Consider the following 17996-nt stretch of genomic DNA (forward strand, 5'->3'; position numbering starts at 1 on the left):
CAGAGTCTTTGTGGAGATGGGGTCCATTATGGTCCAAAGAGAGGGCCTGCGCCAAGAGGCGTTCAATACGGAGCTGACAGGGTTGGTGTGGCGGCGCGCTGCTGATGCATGCTGGGAAACAGCAGGCTGTGTCAGCTCTCCACTGAACTCTCTCTCACTCTCTCTCCATTTCTCTTTCTTTCTGTCTCATGTCATCTTTCTCAGTTTTTGTTTCTTCCCCTTTCTCTATCAGTTTTAATCTTCTCTTCTGTATCTGGTACTCCTTCCTCTCCTCTCCCTCCCATCTCTTTGTCTCTCCCTCATTCCCTCTCTTCCCTCTCCCTCCCTCTCTTTTTCCATCCATCCCTCTCGCCCTCCCCCCTTTTTTATTTATAGCCTGCGCCATGAGACATCTGCTGCTGATGGCCCTGTCTGCCGTGTCCACACAGAGGGAGTGTGTCAGGGGTGTCTCTCTCTGTGTGTGTGTGTGTGTGTGTGTGTGTGTGTGTGTGTGTGTGTTTGTGTGCGGCAGGATGCATGCCAAGCTCCGGCTGTGGGTGTCCTCTCCCATCGCCTTTCCCCGCCACTGATGCACTGTGGTCGGGGACCCGTCGGACGGAGACTAGGGCCCCCTCTCCGCTCTCAGCCCGACCCCTCCTCCTCGGATCACCGCTGCCGTGCAGGCTGGACGTTCACTCGATGTGAGGGCTGCGGCTTGTTTTGTGTCTTGTTGTCTGGGCAGCTCTGGTCGACTGGCTATTTCTGGGCAGCAGAAGCGAGGATGGCGGGGTGTGGTGGGTTGACATTCAGAAAGGGGCTAAAGCCATCCAGTGCGGTATTCTTCTATTACTCTCCTCTTTTTCGCTTTCTACGTAACCAGCCATGGCTCAGAGCAAAGAGGACAGATCTGTTTGGTGTTTCCTTTCCCTCAGTAGAAACAAAAGATGTTTGTAAGAGACAAAGGAGCGGGGGGGCAGTGAATGGCACATCTTGTGGAACATCTTGTGCATTTTCTTGTCTTATTTGGTCTTCCTGAAAATAGCACTTCTCAAGTCCAAAACACAGCAGAAGCTAGAATTCTGTCCAAACAAGTGACCGCAGATTTGATCCCCTCTCTTTATATTAGGCAAATACATTTCTAAGAATTACATTTGTTCAAGTTCTACACTTCAAATGTCCATAGGCCTGCAGTCTTCTTGAGCATGCAATTATTTAATTAGAGAGTTAGAGTTTGCATTAGACTCTAGTAAACTATAGGATATCTTAACATGCATGTTGTACATGCTGACGACTGCACTCACACCATCTCACTCAAGACACAATTGATGGAACCACAATGGACTCACTGAATATTGGCATAAATATGCATATAAGAGTTGTATCTCTACGGTATGTAAATACATACAATAATATAACTGGCCCCAAATGATGAACCTTGTGTTTGTTTACCTGTATCTGCTATTCAGTCACATGAATAGGCCCTTAAATATGGAGCCCACATTGGCCATTCTTATGCAGCTGTTCGCTGATAGGAAAAAAATGAGGACACAAGTGTCTGTCAGGGATTTTGTCTCCTTCCCCTCGGTCTCCGCATTTAAAAGTTTCATCTGCACAACAATATTGAGTGAAATCAAATTGCATGTTAATCTTGAGCCTTTCCCTTCCTTCCTTTCTTCACCGGCTTCAGTGTCTTCGATGACATCTGGGCTCTCACTCTTACAATTCCCTGGGGGTCGAAGAAAAGGGAAAACAATTTCCACAATAAGCGCGAGATTAGAGGCTCCACTGTGATTGTCATGTGGGGTAGAGCGTCCGCGGGAACAAGATTAATGTATTGTAATATTAACAATTGTTTGGTGTGTGTCACTTCTTGCCGGGCCGGATAAGGAGCGAGGTAAGTCCTCATTTATGGATAAAATCGTAAGCCTTGCGGCCTTTTGAATCGGCACCAGACAAGCTAAGCCTCTCGACTGAACTCTGAGAAGTCTCTCTCCAACAATGACCAATAAGCCTTTCATTAGTACACTGATTGTAGATTATTCATGCATATTGCTCTTTTCCAAGTTATCCTGTCTCTTTCTTTTTTTCTATTGTGGTCTGGTGCTCCATGGAAATTAAATTGAATATCCTCAGAGGGACAAAGCTGCTTTAAAATAAACATCAAGTTATCAACTGTCTTCATAGCAAGAAATAGAAAAAAATAGCAAGGACTTGTGAGTGGGCACAGTATGTCCTAAATCCTGACGCATATTGCATGTGTAAGTCACAAGTTGTAGGAGGATGTGGAGTTATGATTGTCAATTACATGTTGAGTACCGGTAATTGCAAAAAGGTTGATTAAAAATGGTAAACAAAGCAGGTTAGTTGGAATTTCTGTGCTTCAGTGCTTGAAATTGTTATTTCGTACCAGTGGTACAGCAGGTAGATATTTAATTCTAAAAGCTACAATGTGAAGTACTTGTAGATTGTGTGCAATTAAGTTAAGCACAATTTTCCAGACACTGTCACTGAAATTATACCTCAGTGGTTACTACAACAACAACAACACATTCATTGCATATCTGATTATGCTAAGTTGTTCTGAACTTCATTTCTTAACCTATTCTTGAGCGATTTGTGTCTGTGCACATCCAGGCTGTATTTCTGCAGTTGGCCTGCAGGTGTCAGCCTGTATACATCTATGTTCAAACAGAGAGTTGGGACTGAAGTCTCAGTAGGTTCTCTGAGGTCCTCCAATGACTCTTCACGACCACCACCACCTATTGTCCACTTATCGCAGGTCAATCTTTAGTTTACATTATCTTAAAGTAATCCACAACCACTGAGGTATGACTAGATGAATGAACGAACGACAAATTAATGTAATGTAACCAGTCAACTGAATCAGTTGCTTTAAGTACAAAAACAAATTTCGAATTTCCAATTCATCATGATGTCGTCATTGAAATGCTCTCTTTTCATGCATTCAGTTGTATTTAATAGTGTTTCAGTATTAGCTCTACCAAATTCCTTCAACCCATAATACAGAGTCACAATGTGCTTGTGACTGGGCATAAGAGGCAGCAACCCCTGTGTGAACTGTTTGTACACAGGTTATCTGATGGATGTGGAGCCCTGCATAGGGCAAGATTATAGCACAGCAGGTTGACTGCATTCCCACTAGATGGTACTATGGCAACTGACTGCTGAGCTCAGCTCTGGTGTGTGTGTGTGTGTGTGTGTGTGTGTGTGTGTGTGTGTGTGTGTGAGCAAGCGTGCGTGCGTGTGTGTGCGTGCGTTCGTTCGTGTGTGTGTGTGTGTGTGTGTGTGTGTGTGTGTGTGTGCATATGTGTGACCTCAGCCTGAGCAGCATTCCCGTTGGCTCTGCTCATCAGCACAGAATGTCTCGTAAAGGGCCAATAACCAGCCAGAGCTCTCTCTGTCAGGGACATTATGTGTGTGTGTTTGTGTCTGTGTGTGTGTGAGTGTGTGTGTGGGAGATAGATTCCAATGCTAATTTTGTTCTGTTTGTCTGGGAGTGAATGCATTGTGTGTGTGTGTGTGTGTGTGTGTGTGTGTGTGTGTGTGTGTGTGTGTGTTACACACATGCATGTGTTAGATACAATAAGACATAAATTCAGTGAAGAGTAAATGTTAAGTTTACTGTTTACTTTTTTCCCCATCAATTTAATGTATATGGGTATTTTCTTGTATGTATGTAATCACTGTAATAATCATGTAATCTACACTCTTTTCTCTTTCTAAAAAAATGAAAAAAAGAAACATAAATAGTCACACCACGTGAAAACACAAAAACCTCCAATCAACCTGATTATCATTTGGCAAAACCTTTGTTTGGTCAGGAGTAACAGAACACACACGGACCTGCTTCTCTACGGCTCCTGCTAAAGATGATCTCTGAGAAGTTGCCGTGTGTCCTCAGCCAGGCCAGGGATGATTGAGGGAGATTGCCTGCAAGCCACAGAGCTCCGTCCAAGGCCCTCCGAGAGGAAGGGGAGGGGAGGTCTTGTGGCGGGGCGGGGGCATATATATCTGTGTTCCTGGGGAGATGGGGGTGTGTGGAGAGGGTGGCTCCGACCGTGAACCCTCCCTCCCTCCCTCCTCACCCCTGGAGTGCCCAGGGTCTGGGGCTGACGGCAGGGTTGGCACTAATTCAGCTGAGCCCAACACATGCCACTAAAGCAAGCAAGACCCAGGGCAGTAAAGCCCTCCTGACTTACCTCAGAGAGAGAGAGAAAAAGAGAGAGGGAGAGGGAGAAAGAGTGCTGAAAGAGACACAAACATGGGAGGGAATGAGGCCATAAGAGAGAAAGAGGGATGAGAATTGGGTGCCGTTTACGCCAGTTTTTTAAACTGAGGGTTTCAACATGCGTGTACATGGCGCCCGGCAGTTTAGGAGACTTCGAAGTGGGAACTTTTGAAACCGCCTGATTCACGCCGACAACTTTATCATTTAAACTGTTTCAACAGTGTTTTTCTTCCATTCGAAATTATCTGGTCTGGCATATGCACTACAGCACATTTAGCCAGTTACACATCTGTGTGTACATGCAAGGTTTTTTCTTGCCGGTGTCGTTAAAGGTGTGAAAGCGGTAAGAGAAAATTCACCCGGCGGTTTCGTGTAAACGGCCCCTTGGATAGATGGAGAAAGAAGTTTTTCAGTGGGAGAGAGAGTGATGGAGAGAATGTGGGGAAGAGTGAGGCTAAAAGATAGACAGAAGTAAAGTGAGAGAGAAGCTAAAACAGTGGTAAAGAGAGAGGGGGTGGGAGAGAGAAACTGGTAGAAAGAAAAAGGGAGGCATAGAGAGAGTGGTAGAGAGAAAGAGAGGCATAGAGAAATGGTATAAAGAGAGAGAAAGAGGGAGGCATAGAGAGGAAGTGGTAGAGAGAGAGAGGGGTGGAGAGGGGGTGTGTTGGGGGGCGGGGTACTGGATGGAGCGTGTCTCAAGGTCAGAGCCATATCCGTGAATTGGGGTGGAAGAGAACTAATGAGATTTTCATTCTCTTTGCCCTGCACCGGTGGCATCACCTTGCCTCTCTGTCAATCTTCACACACACACACACACACACACACACACACACACACACACACACACACACACACACACACACACACACACACACACACAAACACTCTCTCTCTCTCTCTCTCTCTCTCTCTCTCACTCACACACACACACACACACACACACACACACACACACACACACACACACACAGACACACACTCAGACACACACACACCACACACTCACCTTTCTTCGCCACCCTTCAAGCCGAGCTGAATCAAAAAAAGAAAGGGGAAAAAATGGACAGAAACGACAGGAGAGGTGGAGGAGTGGAGAGAAGGAGAGAGCGGGAGGAAAAAAAATCCTGTTTATTTTTTTAACAGGACTGTTAATCTATTTGGACTGGGCGTAATAGAACATTTGCATGGTGCCCCCTCAGAAGTGTCAGTGATAACCACGGGGTTGTGACATCCCCCCTAAATGTGCTGAGCTTTCTTCTCGTTCTCATCAAACACAGAGATCTTTATGGACTGTATCATATTGTGCAGTAATGTGCTTTATTGTCCACAGAATAAGCTTTTCTTAAAGGTAATTGGAAAGCTGGAAACGACGGCTATCGCCTGATTTTTAAATACATTATTTCTGAAATGTGGCTTGTGTAATGACCCTGTCGGTGTAAAATGTGAGATTTATCTTGGCAGGGAAAATTGATCCATTTCACCTTTGTCTAATGGAAATTTTTATCGGGGGGTTATCTGTTTATGTAAATGAGCGTGAGCCCCCGGAACAGGGGAATAAAAGGAACTTGAGGGTGCAGTTAATCTACCACTCGACATGTCAGTCAGAGCTCCCTCTCTCCCTTTCTATATCTCCCTCTGTCTGCCTGTGTGTGTGTGTGTGTGTGTGTGTGTGTCTTTTCTGGCAATACAGGGACATGAAAAGCTTTAGTGGAACATGATGAAGTGAGGGGCCATTTTGAGTCCAGTTTACCATGACAACCACTTGAACAGGAAATGCTATTCAGCTGTTAGAACTCCTTATAAAAAGCAACCACAGAAATAATGCAATATCTCATGAAGAACATTTGTGGTAACAAACAAAAACTGTGTATGAAGGCACAGTGTATAATCATTATTGAGACAAATTATATCTGTGAAGTAAATAGGGGTGAAGGATGTTTATAGTATTTTGGATTTAAACAAATCTATGACTATGAGTATGACTTTTATGATTATGTGCCATAGTGGCGTATTGTACGTATGATTCGGGTGACTGACTCCTCCCCTGTGTACACACCTGACTGGCATGTGATCCACACAGTGCTTTCGGTCTGTTGTGTCTGGAACACAACCCATCATTTTCTCCACAATGCATTTCATGTGTTGCCTGTCTGCTTTTGACAGGCCAGTCACTTAAGAGTAGGCAGGCCAGATTGACAAGACGTCCCGCGCGCGCGTGTGTGTGTGTGCGTGTGCGTGTGTGCGTGTGTGTGTGTGTGTGTGTGTGTGTGTGTGTATTTACGCCTGGGCACTCGCTCTGTGGTTTTGATGTTTTATGAGGGCTTTCTCCTGGTTGCCTGCATCATGTGTTGACAGTGATGCGCTGTTTGTTAATACACAGCGGGATCTCTCTCCCTCTCTCTCTCTCTCTCTCCCTCCCTGTCTCTCTCTTTCTCTCTCCGCTACTGAGGGGGACGGATAGAGATTTACCTGCAGTGTTTTTGTGGTCTGATCGTCCCAGAGGTGGCCATTTCTGTCAGGAACACTGAGACAGAAGAGACGAGGGACAACCTTGCCGTGTGACAGACAAGACAAGACAAGACGGCGTGTGGACATACTGTAAGCGTGTCTAGGAAGTCCATTACAGCCCTATAAACTACACCACATCCTTAGAGGAGTTGCTGGTCACCACAACTTCCGATAGGGCACCAATTGGCCTGAAATGACATTCATACAATGAATGAAGTCTGTTTAGGACTTTATAATAGCTTCGCTGCGCAGCGGTCATAATTAGCATCAAATGCAAATCAAATGCCCATCTTTTAAGGTTTCTATTCCCTAAACAAGTTACCATACAACTTCCCAACTACCCAACTTCTCTGAACAAGGAAGTGTAAGGAGCTGAGAGCATCTGTGCCGTTTCTTTCTCTATTCATGACACTTTCTCAGGGACAGAAGAACTATTTTTCCAGTCAGTTGAATGGAAGAACACCAAGTTCCACAGCATGAACCAAATTCCCGAGAGGTTCCCCAGACGTAATCCATTCCTGTCATTTAGCTTAAAAAAAAAATCCTCAGGCCACAGCTGTCGTAAACATGCTCTTTACACGCTGACTTGGGACTCTCTCAGGTGCGCGGGAGTCTCTCAGATGTGGCTGCCTTTAGTCAACTATGACGTGCACCATGGACGTTGGGTACGAGAGCAAGAGTGCTTTTCCCCTCCCCAGCGCCCCTCACAGGGACTTATGTGTCATTAAAAGAGCGCTTCGGATTGGCGCCGGCATTAAAAATGGATCCAGCACAGCAAATGGAGTGTCCCCTCTCATCCACCCCACAGGGGAGGGCTACTCTGACGGATGATAAGAGATGTCCCATGTTCCTATGTCTCTTCTCTCTGCCACCCTGTTAGATGATGGTCCCACACTTAGAGGACTGTCTTGGACACAAAGCCTGATGTGGAGTTATCAGCTCTGGAACTGTCTTGGTCTTGGTTACTTTAGAATATGATATAGCTATAATTTAGTAATGACTACTAAACATCAGTTTAATACTTCGATATTAACAAAACACGTTAATTAACAGTGGGTTACAGGACTTGGATACTTAATAGTGAATGCCATGAAAAGGCCCTACAACACCAGCCATAACTGGCAAACTTTAAAACAGGTAATATCTAACGCACAAATTGATTGCATTAACAGAAATGTATTCACAAAATCCTAATGTGCTACTACTGAATTTATTACGCTGCAATTAATGCTGTAATTATGATATTGCAGGGCGTGTGTGAGATTGGTCAGTTTCTCAGTATAGCTAGCATTAGCTTCACATGACACCCGTCTACCGTCTGACCACTTGTGAATTCATTTTCCGCCAATGAGGATACCTAACAAAGCATCAGCTTCCCCATTAACATGCCTTATAGCATTAGCTAATAGTTCCTATCACACATACACACCTATAAATGTGTGTTTTTATAGGTTTATACATTTTTTTTCCTGTATTGATGATAAATACATGTCAAAGCATGTGTGTTACCAGGACCGTAGACCTATAGAATCAGGGTTAAAATGACAAGTCTCAGAGGTCCTTAGTCAAGTCATCGTATATGGGAGTTGACTATATCCCTAATAGTGCAAACACCTAAAAACTAATATAAAACATCTGATGTGCCCATTCATATTGAATACTACCACTACTCTGCCTTAATGCATCCGTCTCCACCTCTGTGAGGTTTGTTCCTCTCCTCTCTTTGTCTGTATGAAAAGCAGCTGTCTCCCCTCCCTCTCCTTGCCTGAGCTGAATGTGTGAATTCTGTGGCTCGTGTTTATACTGTCATCACGTTATCATGATCTCACGACCCCCATACAGACCACACACATGGCCATTCTGCAGAGATGATGACTTGTTCTCTGGGTCCTGCTCCTTGTCTCCTCTCCTCAATTCCTTTCTTTCTCTCTCCCTCCCTCCATGGCCTCCAATGTGCTCCTCGCGCTCTGTCTCCACCACTGTAGCTCCTGCTCTTCCTTCCCCTACTCTCCATTCTTCTTTCCTCCTGTCCCTTCTCTACCTCACTTCTCACCTGTTTTCCCTTTACTCTCTTCTCTCATCCTCCCCTCTTCCCACCTCTCTTCCCCTCTCCTCTCCCTATACCTGTCCTCTCCCTCCTCTATTCTCCTCTGCTCCCCCTCTTATTCCTCCCCCTTCTCTCCTATCCTCCTGTTCTCCTCTCTCTCCCTCCCCACCTCTCCTGCACTCCTGTCAGTAATTTGTTGCTAATCAGCTGTCAGCTCTGGAGTGATGATGAGGTGATCATGTCTCTCGCTCCCTCCCTCCCTTCCCCCCTCTCTCTCTTCCTCCCTCCCTCCCTCCCTCCCTCCCTTTCCTCTCTCTCTCATTCTCTCTTGCCGCAGAAAAAAAAGAGTGAGGGAAAAAAAGAGAAGAGGTAATGGCCTTAAAAGTCACAGAGTCAATGTCAATGGGATCACTCGGATTCAATCAGAGGCTCCGGCAAGAAGGATGTCCCCTGCTGACATTACCACTCATTTTGAGCCCAAGCATCTGGGTCCTAGTAAATAAGCATCAGTGGGAGGGTCTGTGGGACAGGTCATTAGCCCTGAGAAAAATAAATATCCGCCGCTCTCATGAAGGCTGCAAGTCATTTAGCACAGAGCAGGAAATTTCACCCTAGATTAAGTATGATGAGCCAGTATCAGTCAGTGGGGCCCTGAGACTGCTGCTGCTGCCCGCTAACGCGCTAGCCCACTCAGTAAGGGGCCCTGACGGAACTCCACTCACATTTGGATTCAAGCTTAGCCAAATGTATTATGATTTTAAAGCCTTGATGGGGTGGCAAAAAGGGCCGGTTGTACCCAAAGTGCTAGACCTCCCTCTTCCTCATTTCATTTCCATGTGGAGTTAGCTTCAGACTCTAAGCATACTGAAGCACAAATACACACAAATATAACACACCTTACAGTATCTCTTTCCTTTCACACATATCTTACTCTCTCATTCACTCCTCCGCTCTCTTTCTCACTCATGCATCTCGAATAGAAAAAAGTACACAAGCACACACACACTCGAGGGCAAATGGTTTTGCCTAGCCCTAGTTTGTCTGTCTTTGTCATCCTTAGTACTCAGAGCTGATGTGGTGTGTCCACTAGCCTTGACAAAAGACCACTCCTTAATACGGCTCAGGCATACCTGCATAACATCACTCGTGCTCTTTCTCCTTCTTTCTCTCTACTTCTTTTTTACCTTACTCTCTCTCTTTATCTCCCCATCATTCTCTTCTCTTCATCCTCTCTGTACTTTAGATCTCTCTTCTCATCTCACTTCATTTTTTCACTGTTCACTCTATTGCCTCCTCAATGCTTCTCTCTCTCCCTCTCTTTCCTTCTCTGTCTGTCTCTCCCTCTCTGTACCCCCCAAACGAGGTACTGCTTTAATTAGCTAATTAAATCTCAGTAGGATGGGGACTCCCTCCCTGCGGGGGATGAGGAGCGGTGAGGGGGTCCCACTGCCCTCCACCACTGGGCTAAGTGCTGAACACGGGAACACATGTCTCTCTGATCCACTGTGCACTAACAGGCAGCTTAAGGACGACACTTACCAACTCGCACTGAGCACGATGGCTAAGTCAGCTGTGTTGCTGTGATGCTGTAGCAACTGTGTGAAGCAACTGGGTAGGGAATGACATACATTGATGTTTTATTGAATAATGAAACACACATTTACTTGATTATGGAAAAAGAATGGCTCAGAGAGACAGCCTGCTGGAGGGAGGGTCCCATCACTGGTACCACTGGGACAGTCCATCAGCAGGCCTAGGCTATCACACTGTACTCTCTGAAGTTGGAGATGTCTTTGGCAAGCCACACAGTCCGCAAAATCCTCATGTGTAAATGACCCTGTCTGCTTTGAACCGTCATCTATCCAATTAATAGTAATGACTGAATCCATCACGACAAATATAATATAAACATTATCATATTAACCTTTAAAAAAACTCTAATTCTTATTCTATCAACATAATTAATTTAATCAGATTGAAAGGAGAGGGTTATATGAATAATTGATGTTAACTCTTAAGGATGAAATATTCATGTTCCTCTGACATGGCTTGCCACATGTGAATACCAAACGTGACTCCATGTGTAAGTATGTGTGTACAGTGTCTCGGTGTGTGACTCATTTGTATGAACATCTATGTGTGTGTGTGTGTGTGTGTGTGTGTGTGTGTGTGTGTGTGTGTGTGTGTGTATTTATGCATACATAAATACAAGTGAGAATGTGTTGAGTGTGTTTAATTTTGTATTTTTGATCTATTTGGTCGTATGTGATGAAAACATTACATGTGTTGAAATGTATGTACATATGTATGACTTATATGTGTGTTTATATGGTATACCATCTGTCTATTCTTACTGTAAATGTGTGTGTGTGTGTGCTATCTGTGAATGTGTGTGCCTGTGTGTGTGTTTGTGTGTGTGTGTGTGTGTGTGTGTGTGTGTGTGTGTGTGTGTGTGTGTGCCTGTGTGTGTGTGTTGTGTGTGTGTGTGTGTGTGTGTGTGTGTGTGTGTGTGTGAGAGAGTGTGTGCCTGTGTGTGTGTGTGTGCCTGTGTGTGTTTGTGTGTGTGTGTGTGTGTATGTGTGTGTGTGTGTGTGTGTGTGTGTGTGTGTGTGTGTGTGTGTTAATGTCTCCTTGCAGTGAAATGGCTTGTGGATGAGTTCTGGTGTGGTGGCCCCTGGAGTGGTCTCTGCTGGCTGGCAGCGGTGGTGGCGATCTGACCTTCATGCTGCGTCGCATCTTCATAGCTGAGCTCCCAGACCCCCAACCCCCCTACACTCACACTCTCACACACACAACAAACACACACACACACACACACACACATACACACACACACCATCATTCTGGCTCCTGGCTCTTGGCCCCCAACTCCACAGACACTCACACCCTCTCTCTCTCTCTGATGTGCTCTGCCATTCATGTACTCTGGATATTTAGAATGGACAAAGCCGATAACCTTACCGAAGGACTGAAGAGACAGAAAAAGAGGGGTTCAGACAGCCCAGGCAGAGAGGAAGGAGGGGTATGGGAAACAAGCAGAGGAAGACTCAAGACTTGCTGCTCTGGAATCATCCAAGACACTTGGTGTTCCTATAGGAGAGTGAGTTTGGGACCAAAGTCTGTGTCAGAGCTTGGCAAAAGCAAATAAACTTGAATGGAAGTTTATGTTGAAGTGGGACACACACGCACACACACATACACACACACACACACACACACACACACACACACACACACACACACGACCGACACACCCAATCACCCACACAATCACACACACACTAAAAGAGGCAGGTGGGTGCAGGTTAGGACGGCAGCTGCGGATTGTCATTGTCTCCACCCACCCATCACAACTAGTGGCCTGCCAATGCACCCAACTCCCCTCTCCGCAACCCAACACACCAAACTCCCCCCTCCGCAACCCAACACACCAAACTCCCCTCTCCACAACCCAACACACCAAACTCCCCTCTCCACGACCTAACACACCACACTCCCCTGCCCTCTACGTGACCTAATGCACAAAACTAGTCTCCCCTCCTTCCAACCCTAACTGTACAACCTTACCTCTAAAAATGGACTGCATAGTCCTAAAGGCATCACTTTTAAAACTGACATTTGACTGCACCACTACACTCCAGTTCTTTATGGTGTCATGTCGTGTTCTTTGTGCTGTTTTTCTCTCCCTGTCCAAATGGTTCCCTCCACGTTGAGCCGTGGAGTGGAGCTGAGTTAATGGCTGCCATCGATCTGTGTCTCGGGGCCACGGCTCCCCTCTCCAGCCCGCTGCCAGACACCTGTCTCAGGTGTGGCCTGCGCCTCTCTGCGGCTCCTGGAGCCAGCTAGCCAGCTTAGCCAAGCATGGCTCCATTTAGCGCTAATAGTGGGAGAAGATTAATGGCAGGTGACACTCAAGGTGAGGGCCTCCAGCACCAGCCCCAGGGACAGGAATGAAAACCAGTCTGCCACACTGGCATTGGAGTCCTGGAGAGCTGGGGATAAATGAATTATGTTGCTAACTAGGTAACTAACTAGTAAATAATGCACTAAGTAACTACAAGCTAAAAATGTTAGCTTGCAGTTCAACACGTGAATGAACTTCCTAACAAAACAAAAAGTATCTAACTTTCTTTCTTTCTTTCTTTCTTTGTTTACATCATCCCTTAGTAAGCTGTATAGAAAGTTGGTGCTTCTATTAGTCTCTTTGTGGTTTTGCTGTGGTTGATTGGCACAGGCAGCTGATAGGTTCATCTGTGCCCGTGTTGCCCACCTGTGTGAGGTGTGGCCTTTGGCATGATAGCTGTTTGACCTCTGACCCCTCATGCCACCTCTCCAGCCCCCTTGACACTGTCTGAGTTGTGTTCTCCTGTTCAGGTCAACTCTCAGCATTGTGTTTGTTAGTCCTTCTACTGCAAAACACCCTCACCTCACACAAATGCCCTTTTTTTTTTATATCATGGGTATTGTTCTCTAGGGCCTTTGTCTTGAGAAATCAAAATGTGATTATTTCCTTCTTAACCTCTATCTATTTTGTTACAAAACAGCTTTGTAACAGCTGCTCATGGACTGACATGAGGTCACGACAGTGCTTTTATTTACTTCTTTTCACAAGAGTCGGACATGTGAAAAGTATCAGAATTTACTTAACCTGGATAATACTCAGGGCAATGTAACACCCACCAACGTAATAACTTCCCACCAACGTAATAAACCACCAACATAATAAAAATCGGCACAAAATCAGCACGTTTTAAAAATAATCCTGCAAACGAAATAAATTCCCACCAACGTACAGTAATAACTGTTGCCTACCAACGTAATAATTTAATAATTATTATGTTGGTGGGAAATTAAGTTTGCAGGAAGTTATTACGTTGGTGGGAAGGTTAAAAAATTATTACATTTTCTTCCTACCAATGTAATAAATCACTGATTTAGTGATGTTATATCTGTTTTAGGGTATAGTTATAACTAGTAGTTATAACTAGTTATAGTTATAGATAGTAGGGTATCAGTTGTAAGGGTATAGTTGTCAATAATTGTCACCATCTAAACCATCTCATGACAATAAAACTTTGTACCCCCACATCCTTTACTTATACCTCAACTTATTATTCATAACCTTTACTAGGAGCCAAGCAAAGCTACATGGACACCCCTTGTGATCTTTTGTTATTATTTCACTTAAATAAATGGATAATTGCAGTCTGTATTTAGCCCGAGAACCATATTCTGGTTTGTTTTAAATGAACTATATTTATAGGGACTTATATATATATATTGTACATTATGGTATGCTAATTAGGTTGTTTTTTCCATAAAAGGATGTAACTTGGTACACTTGTACAGTTTGGAGCTCTGAACATTTTCAGGAAAATCCATTAAAAAACCAATGGTTTGAGGTAACCAGGGATGTATACAGGAACATAAAAAAATACCAAGGTCCGTGATTGTTAATGATAAGACTAATGGACATTGCTGAGATGTTGGAGAATGTGGGAGTCACCAAAAGGGCTTTGAATGGCAGGCATGAAAAAAAAGAAGTTGCTGCAGTGGTCTTTGAATTGTATTATTATAACCTCCGCGCTAACAAAATTGCGGTCATATAGGTTTAATCAGAGTTTTTCGGATTTTTTTTTTTTCCTTCAATGAATTTCTGTCAACGATTTCCGGAACACTTTGATCTGTTGACCACCCGCCGCACTGGGCTCCTCCAAAAGAAGGTAGGACGGACACAGTTTTCTGTGAATATCTCGATAATTTCTCCAGTGTAACTTGCTCTATACCAGACCTAATGCAAAACATAAAAACATTTCTACATATATAGCAGTCACATACCCTGAAAATGAACGTTATTATGTTTACAGTTGAATGGAAAACTCAACTCATCTGCTTTTGAAAAGTGTTGCTCTTTTCTGCACCGTCACAGCGCCTCCCCCACCTCCCCCCAACATTCTAAATCATTTTTATACTTCAGATTGTTATGTAGCATAGTCATACAGTATTATACATCATCATTTGAACGTTTGGACTCTTGTTGGGAATCAGTACATGACAATCTTTGAAAAATATGTGTAGAGTTTACATTGTCAGATTAATTTTACTATGTCTCAATAAAATTGCACCCCCACCCCATTATAAAAAATATTTTATTATATATAATAACAAATTATTATAAATTATATATTTTTGTAATTATTCCATATTTAGTGTAGTCATTCCATACCAGAACCCCTGAAGTATAATCCAAATACAAACATGAAACTTCAACGTGTTACCATTTGAGACCAAGATTATGCTTCTACACAAAGGGGTTCATATGCAGTAAGCATTTGATTGTCAGTATGCATTTTGGATAACCAAAAGTCCTATGGGGAGTTTTCATAGGGCATTTTACAAAACACATGAGCATACCTTGGCAAATAATGGTCTAAAGTAAGTAGTTTTCATTCTATATTGATTTACTTTTGCACATAACTTCACAAAAGACTCGATGCTAGGGCTCAGTTGTGTTTCTAAGTCATATCAAGTGACCTAGAGGGCTGAAATGTGGTCAGTTCAGAGATGCTTGTTATCCGGCAGAATGAGAAAACAATATTCTAGCCTCTGTAACTCTGTATCAGTACATCACACAGTTTTTCTGATTGTTTTCCAAGAAACTACAGTGTCTTAGCTTTCCAAAGACGTCAGGCATTTGATTATAGGCCAAAGTATGTAGGAGCAATGATCTCCTAAGTAGATGATGTGCAATATTGGGCAAAAAACTCAAAATGGTGGGAAGTTAATGTAATCATTTTTTATCCTTCCCACCAACGTAATAACTTCCTGCCAAAGTAATAATTACATTTTGGGTTATTACCCAAAGATTAACATTATCTTAATGTTAATTAAGAAATTGGGTTATTACGTTGGCAGTAGGCAATAGTTATTATGTTGGTGGGAAATTATTACGTTGGCAGGATTATTATGTTTAAAACCTGATTTTGTGCCGATTTTTATTACGTTGGTGGTTTATTACGTTGGTGGGAAGTTATTAGGCAAACGTTTATTTCCGGGTGGGAGGGCACAGTTTGAGGTTTAAAATCATTGAAGTTCCTGTGAACCGCTTTGAACCAATCACTAACAACCGGCGTTTCGTCATACAGAGAAGTTTCTCTGCATCACGCCCTTAACAAGCAAGCTTGCATCTTATCAGCATACAGTCACAAGTTTCATCTGCGTAATTTTCGCCAAAATTCATCCTATGGTGTTTTCTGAATTTACCCAAGTCAAACGTTTAAAAGCATTAGTAGCCTACGTCCGAAGCGCCACTTTTAAGCTTGTGCGCTGTCGTTTTCGGGTGAAATGGCCTTTTGAATGGGACACTACTATTTTGATACATGATCGCGTCAAAATTGCCAGTTTTTAAACACTAAGAAGGCTCGACACAACAGGAAACTTTGATCGAAGTATCATCAGTGTCTACACCTGAACTCGAGCCTTATTAGGGCTCTATCTTGCATACCAGCGCAATTGACTTTGTATACTCGTGCTTTTGTCTTTCCTATTTTGCAGTCAGCGCATATTGGAATTTTCCCTCCACAGGTACATGTAATACCACGGGCGCGTTTCAGAGAAAAGAGGGGGCGTGTTCCGGCGCAAACGGTCCCTGTTGATATTTTGCAGTTTCAGAAAACAATCCATCGAGAGCATCCTCTAAAGCTGTATCGCTGTGTGGGGCGGAAGCTGCACTGAATACAACAGGAAAGCCCTGCAGCGCATAGTGAACACAGCTGGAAGGATTATTGGTGCTTCACTCCCCTCCCTGAAGGACATTTACACCACCCACCTCACCCGCAGGGCGCACCAAAATTGTGAGTGATGCAAGTCACCCCCGCCACAATCTGTTTGATCTACTGCCCTCTGGGAAGAGGTACAGAAGCCTGCGCCTCCCACTACCAGACTCACCAACAGCTTCATACACCAAGCCGTGGGATGCTGAACTCTCCCTCCTCTCCCCCCTCCACCCTCAGCTACATAACATCCTGGACATTGGACCCAAAATGGCCGCCTGCACTACTCCACTTGCACACTTGCACACTTGTACACTTTACAACTGGTGTTGTTGTCCTGAAACACAACACTTCTGCTGCTCTTACATAACTTGCACCACTATGCCACTTTCTTCTTACTTAGGTCAAACAGAACTACCCAAGCCTTTTATTGGCCTGAATTTGCACTAGTATTTTTATTGACTGTCTATGCACAATTTCAACCACATTTTGCTGCTCTTATTTTTTCATTATTATATGTGCCCTCTTATTTACTTATTTACTTACTTTTTTGTTTACTTGAATGTTATGTTTGTCTGTGGACCTAAATTGGTAAAATATGTCTTGTCTTCACCGTGGGATAGTGAGAAACGTAATTTCGATCTCTTTGTATGTCTGGAACATGTGAAGAAATTGACAATAAAGCTGACTTTGACTTTGACTTTGACTTTGAACAATTCCGCCACAGACCAGGAACCTCCTGGTCTAAAGTCAGTGGCGCAAATTCAGATGCTATTTTAAGGGCGCATGCATGGCCACAGGCCTGCAGAAATGAATGCTATGCACACCGATCAACAGACACCCTGTGCACAGATGGAAACATTCAAAGCCTTGATCATATTTGTCCGTTTCCCGGTTTTGTTTGTGCATTGGTCAACTAAAAATTTAGTAGCCTACTCTACAGTATATAGTACATCTACATGCAATATCTTTAAACAACAACAACAACAATGCCTAATTACGACCTATTAATTTGGACAACTTTATACAGCCCTATAAAGGCTAAAGTTACCTTTAGTTTTGTTCCAATTTACCGTTGTGTATGGCTTTAAACATTGTGTGCGCCTATAAGCATTATTCCAGCTGCGCTAAAGTTTTGACAAGCACCACAATTTTGCCTACCTTGTTGTTGCCCATCTGAAATAACTCCAAACTTTGCTATGTTCCCTCCATCCTTTCGTTGTTTTCAAAAAACGTTTTATATCCATGATGGCCTTATAGTCTTGCGTTTGTGAATTCGCTTAAATAAGCTTATGGGCTGTTAACCAGCAACCATAGACAGTAAAAGAAAGCAGCAAGTAGCCTTGGCTACAATTTCTGTAGTTGCTGCGTCCATTCATTGTTATTCTCTCTCCTGCTCAAACAAATGTTGTGCGTGCATTAAGTTGATGATAACGTGTTT

The sequence above is a fragment of the Alosa alosa genome, chromosome 5, assembly GCF_017589495.1.
Source record: "Alosa alosa isolate M-15738 ecotype Scorff River chromosome 5, AALO_Geno_1.1, whole genome shotgun sequence".
In the NCBI taxonomy this organism is placed as follows: domain Eukaryota; kingdom Metazoa; phylum Chordata; class Actinopteri; order Clupeiformes; family Clupeidae; genus Alosa; species Alosa alosa.